A 6,452-nucleotide genomic window follows, 5' to 3' on the forward strand; every position below is an offset into this window, starting at 1 on the left:
CATCCACTTGGCCACCCAATCCAGTGTCTTGAGCTCTCGTGTGACTGCTAGTTTACCTCCTCCATCTCCTCCCTCCTCCATCAAACACTCCTGCTTCTTATGAATCGGCCATGAAGTGACTGACCATTAGAGAGACGTGAGTGACCATTGTCACCGAGAAGCGGCTGCTGATTTTTGACGGCGAATAGGCCGCCAATCATTTGATTTGGAACCTGTCCAATTGATAAGATGGATGGATCTCCGTTAGCCTATTGGGGCATCGAATCCGGCAAGGCAGCCAGATTTGACACCACATAAACAAAAGCAACAATCTCCGGGGCAATCGCTCGTAACTTGAGTGGAACAAGGCTATTCAAATTAGGCGAAAATACATTTGCGCCAAGAACGGCATATTCTGAAAGTGATTGGCGAGTTTACCAAGTATGATGATTGATGAACAAAGTCGCCATTGATTAGAAGTCTCCCTCATCCTGTGACATCTATTGGCACCAGCCGGCGCTAGAGTCTTGGAATTTACACACAAGTATTACCCTTCTGAGATAGTCGTTCCCTCCAGAAGGACTTCTCCATGTATGTACTATTCGCAAGACCCCAGACGCCCTCTTGCCCCCTCTCCCCCCCATGGAAATGATTGGAACCTGATGCCCACACTGCTTGGGGCTAGTACGGCCTTGGCAACTACGTTTGTCGCCTCCATCCTCAGCTCGAAGTTAGACGACCGGGCTCGTGAGTGAGGGAAGCGTACCACACGTGAATAAGGTGCAGCAGACCAGCAGGGCCAGTAAGAGCAAGAGTCAGGAGGTTGCGAGATATTGCCTTGCACACTTGGCCAAGAAAAAGACTGCTCTGTGTTCTTGATCGGGTGTGTTGGCGACTTCCACGCCGATGGAAGGGTAATGAACTCGGTTCATCACACGTTCTCTACCTCATGGAGTACTCCATGTCTACCTACGAGGAAGACACCATTACAGCTGTTCGTTCGAGAAGAGACCTTGCTCGCCGTCCGGCGTAGACGGACCACGGACCACACGGACGACGGGCGGGCGGACGTATGTGGAATAGATTGAGGGATGAAAAGACTCGCTCTCATTGTGGCACAATGAGGTTCGAGACCTCAACCTCTCGTCCACCACGTGCACCGTGTCCCCATCTAGCCGACTCACCCACATTCGGATTGCCATCGTCAGTGAATGGACGCAAGCGGTAGGACCATGTCGACTAGCACCTCCACCAATATCTCTCCAGTACCACCACCACCCTCACCATTATCAGAGGCATGGGCAGTGGCACCCTTATTCCCTCGGTGAGGCACAAACTCCCTGAGTCACTCGCCTGTGGGCGAGTAAGCCTTGGAGGGACGATCCTCGAGCGATCTCCCGTTGAACTCCGAGACCGGCATCTCTCTCTCTCTTTTCTCTCTCTGTCTCTGTGTCTCTGTGTGTGTCTGTGTGCCTCTCTCTCTCTCTCTCTCTCCCCCTCCCCGTGTTTCAGACCTCGTCGTCTGAAACTTGCAGTTCCCTGTCATGTGCTCGCACGTTCGTTCGTTCGTTTGTCGTTCGTTCCTTCTTTCGTCGTTCGTTCGTTCTCTGTTCGTTCGTAGTCTGTTCTTTGGTTGGGTTCGCGGTACCGCTAGTAACATGGTGGCTCCTGTGCAATGGGCGACGGTCGCCGCCTCAGACCGACCGAACGAAATCCCCTGTTCTCCTTGAGTTCAATCTGTCGTCAGTTGCTCAAATGAAGAACTTAACATGCAACAGTTTTGTACGACGTGCACGAAGAGAAGGGGGAAAATGTGTGTTCTCAACTCCTCATTGGAAAATACACATCTGTTCAATATTAAGTTTGTCACCGGCATTGAAAGGTGAGGTGGAGTTACACGAGTTTGAGGTCCACGGTCTCGTGGTTTGGGTGATGAGGATACAAGGGGCTGAATCTTTTATCCACCTATTCATCGATCCATCCACACACACTTTCATGCTTACATCCGTTCGGCCATCTATCCATCCATCCATCCATCCATCCATCTATCTATCTATTCCCTTGTTACAACAAATACCACCATCATCATTGAACAAAGTGTGGCCCCAAGTGAAGAGGAAAGAAAGAATCATCATGATTCTCGGTTCGAGTTAGCAACGAACCATGATTCTCCGAGGCAATCAATCACAGTGCAGTTATTCATCTCGATGGAATACTTCAAGTCACTTATGAGCCAAAAACCCGTCTGACTAAACTCAGACTGGAATGTTTCGCTTTGGCCAAGTTCTCGTCGCACCATATCATCGTCACTTATCAAGAGGCCACTTGGACCACTTGGTTACTCACCCGGAGCTCTCTCGGTCTCTCTCGGTCTCTCTCGGTCTCTCTCACCCATACACAATCAAGATATCAATCATGGACGCGATTCTGATTTTTGCCCGTGTGCTTGTGTCTTTTGCAAACCGTTCAGGTCCTCGTCACTCGATGTTAGCCAGGGTTTATGGCCCCGAGAACCACCAAGGAAACAAAAGAAATCCAAAGCCAGGGAGGGAAGGAGGGTCTCCACCATCACCTTTTGATTACCACTTTTTACCCCTCTTTTGGTCGACGATGAAAGAAAGAGCAATCGAGAACCACTTCGACGCATTCTTGTCCGCCAGCGCTACCATCACCGACAGACGTGGAATAAAAGACAAATGAGGTGTTATGTGATCTGCAATTAACCGACGTCTAAGGCATTTTTCTTCCCTGGCCAACCAAGAGCGCCTTCATTGGCTTGGCACAAGTGGATTGGAATTATCTCGCGGTGTAGGTGCAATCTTCAAGTGTTGGGTATTGAATCTCCGCTTAAAGATGGAGGAGAGAACCGCTCAACAAAACTCAAACATGCCAAGTGCTGTTCTTAATGGCTGGATTGCTGAACACCTTGCGTTAAGCTTCGAGTCCTATACGTTTGCCACTGCTTTTTTTCAGGTAAATAAGTGTTGATATTGGGACCAGGTGGTGAAGCCTCGATCGACTGAATTGGATCGCTCCGTTTTAAATGGCGGACATGGAGTCGGAGTGATCGCAAAAGTGTTCCAACCTTGCCGCATATCACTAATCGTGTTCCTGGAAGAGCTTGGCGGTAATACAGTAAGTACTTTGATCATGGATCCGTTTGAAGTAAAGCATTGAGTCTCAACTGCGATTAGAATCACAAAAGGTTTTCTTCACTTCATCCATTTCTGATTCTTCAGAATCTCTACACATTCCTCAATGCATCCCTTGATCCTGGAAATTTTATTTTTCGTTCCCTACTTTTTCTGCTCTACCCTCCGGACCAGCTCGAACCACCGGCCGGAGGAGTAAGCCTGTCTTTTGCAACTGATATCGTATTGGCCACATTTGCTTGTTGCATTGTTGGCTTAGTCCTAGCTACACTCCTCATGTTGGCTTCAGATGCCCGAGTCTGTGAGCCTTTGCCTCCACCCAATGGCTGCCAGCTACTACTGCCACTACAACTACTATTGTATCTGGGTCTGGCCCATCCTCAACATAATCTTCTTATTCATGTTCTTGTTCTTCTCGTCTTGGTTGACAAAAGTCTCTTCCACTGGGGAGACCTTGCCATCTTGTTCTTCCAAGTTACATGGCAAGAGGGCAGGCTGGATGAGTGACTGACTAACTGACTGACTCACTGACTGACTGAGTGAGTGACTGGATGGATGACTGGATGACTGGCCGGGTTACTGGCTTGTTGTTCACTCAAGAGGGCCAAGAGATGAATCCAATCGATCCGAAAGATCTATCCAGATGACTTCAAACTCGTGGGAGTGTATGCGTGTGCGTTTGTGAGGGGGGAGAGCTCGGAGAAAAGTATTTATGGAAAAAGGATGTCAAGATCCACACACGGCGGTCAGACAGACAGACAGGCAGAGAGAGAGAGAGAGAGGCGAATCATCTCCTCCTTCTTCGTCCAATTGTTGCCAAGCACCCTCGTATTGTTATCCGGAACTGTTGATTCTTTGTGCCTGAACCTCGTTCGGTGTTGTCAATGAATGGCCCTTGAGTGGGCCATCAAGCCTCACCATTGGGTCAATTCGACCGTTCAAGTTCAATCGCATTGTGTGTTGCGAGCATTGGCCTTTTTTCGAGTGCATTGGCACATCATGTGTGTGTGTGCCGACGAGTGAGAGTTGGTTGATCCCAAGTGTATCACATTGATTGGTAATCCCTCCAAACAAAGGCAGTTCACCTCCTCGATCCAAGTCGTTCATTAGCTTGGGATTGTGAGTGTTGGGTGAACCGAGAGAGAGAGAGAGAGAGGGGGGGAGATGAAGAAAAAGAGGAAGAAGAAGACGACGACGACGAACCTGGGGAGACGGCTGGCACTTGATGCCGTATTTCCGTTATTGTTGTTCACCTTTGAAACACTTTGTCTGGGGATACCGCTGACTTCATTTTCGTCGCCTAGTGTTCTTCTCCCTTCCATTTTTTGTTCCTTCCTTTCCTCGAGGCTCTGAATGTGCTCAACAACTCCTCCTGATATCTGGATAGAGTTCATACACGTCTGGAGTACATGTTCAACTCGTACCTACGTACATTCTCCCAGCTCCAATAGTTCAACTCGTTCATACCACTCACTCAAATTATTGTAGTAGTCGAAGTAGTCGTTCTCCTCACTTTCTACTAGTCGACAAGTTCAGTCCAAGTTCAGTCCGAAGTAAATCTTCCTCGGTCGTCTCTCAGCTCAGTTAGTCAACCTCCTCCTCCACCTCTTTTTCTGCTTCTTCCTCTTCTCCTTCTCTTTTTTTCTTCTCCCCCCATCCTCCCCATCCTCCTCCTCCACAATTTCGGGGATGAGGGGAGTAAAAGAAAAGAAAGACGAAGATCGAGATGAAAAGGCAATTTTCCTCCCAAGATTTCTTTTTGCTTTTCGGAAAACAACATCATCACTTTCCACAATGGCAAGCAACGGGATGAAAGTAGTGCGGCTCATCCATCCACACACATATCCCACACTCCCACTTTAGGAACGAACACGATGCCAAGTTTAGCATCAAGTTTAGTAGCAGAAGTGTGAGAAGGGACGGAGGAAGTCATATCGCCAATTCACCCTTTGAGACATTCTCCGAATCCAGAATCAATGGGAACGAGCGATCATCATCGTTGCTGCGGCCCCCCATCCCTTCCCCCCTACTTCCTTCGTATGTATGAGAGGAACTGGATCTCCCTGGACGAGTTTGTCAAGTCGTTTCTCGTTTCACCGACTCGTCGTTTGATGCGAAAATGAAGTCGAATTCCAAAGACGCACGAGCCTGACTCAATCCATCCGCCACCACGGGGTTTTCTCTGTGTGCCAGCTGACCCGATTGGGTCTGTGGCCCATATCTCTTTTGATCTTGGCGATGGGGAGAGCGTTTGGCACAAGAGGATCGGAATATTCAGACACATGTGCTTCCTCGATTGTATGTACATACGTACCCGACTGTCTGTGGGCTATTTCTACTACTGCTATCCATTCAACTGATTCCAGGGCTATTATTACGATCGCACTAGCTACTACTTTAGTTCTCGAATGATCTAGGGTGGGAAGCGAAGGAACGGATAAAGCAATGGCAAGATAGGAGAGATCCTCCTATGGACGTATTACAGTGAGATGATAGATAACTAACCGCCCCACTGTCTGTTTGACGGACTAACTGACTGACTGACTGACTGACTGACTGAGTGACTGGGTGACTGGCTAAGTAAGTGGCTGGTAGGCTGAGTTTCTGTCTTGTTGGCAGCAGGGAAACCTAAGTAGATAAATAAGATTAGAGAGAATGAAAACGCCAACAACGAGTTGAACAAGACTGGAGGACACCACTAAGGAGAACGAGGAAAGTGAAGAAGCAGAAGGGAAAGAAGGAAGAAGTGCGAAATGAAGAGCGACTTTGTTTCCATGGAACTTAAGGGGAGCATTCATACGATCATCGTCGTTATTATTCTTGACGACTTCAAACGCAGCGTGAGCCCATCAAATAGGATCGGAACTCATTGACTCGAACCGTTCATCGATAATGAGGATCGTGCTAATGCTCGGTGAGCTGACTGGGCACGGGTCTTCCTCCTTCCCTCGGGCCCTCCTCCACGTTCTTGTCAGTTTCTGGACGTCGGTGTTATATATCAGACTGGATTGACAAATTCCAGTTCACAACACCTTGGCCCATGACTGGGCAAGTTCAAATCGAATGACATTGGAAAGGCTGATTATTGACCAATGACATTAATTCATCTTAATTTGGCACCCTCTTCGTCTAGGCAAACCAATAGGCTCTCGGACTCCTCGCCAAACCGTTCAGTTTTGCCGTTCCGCCAAGAGAAATGGCTCTGTCTAACTTTGTACTTTATCAGGTGCTCTGTTCATCTTTCTCAAGTCAGCGCATCTGTCCAAGTACATAGCTGGATGGGCCAATCGTCCATGGCACCAAGAGCAGTCCCACCAACGG

The sequence above is a fragment of the Tigriopus californicus genome, chromosome 10 (genome assembly GCF_007210705.1).
Source record: "Tigriopus californicus strain San Diego chromosome 10, Tcal_SD_v2.1, whole genome shotgun sequence".
Lineage (NCBI taxonomy): Eukaryota > Metazoa > Arthropoda > Copepoda > Harpacticoida > Harpacticidae > Tigriopus > Tigriopus californicus.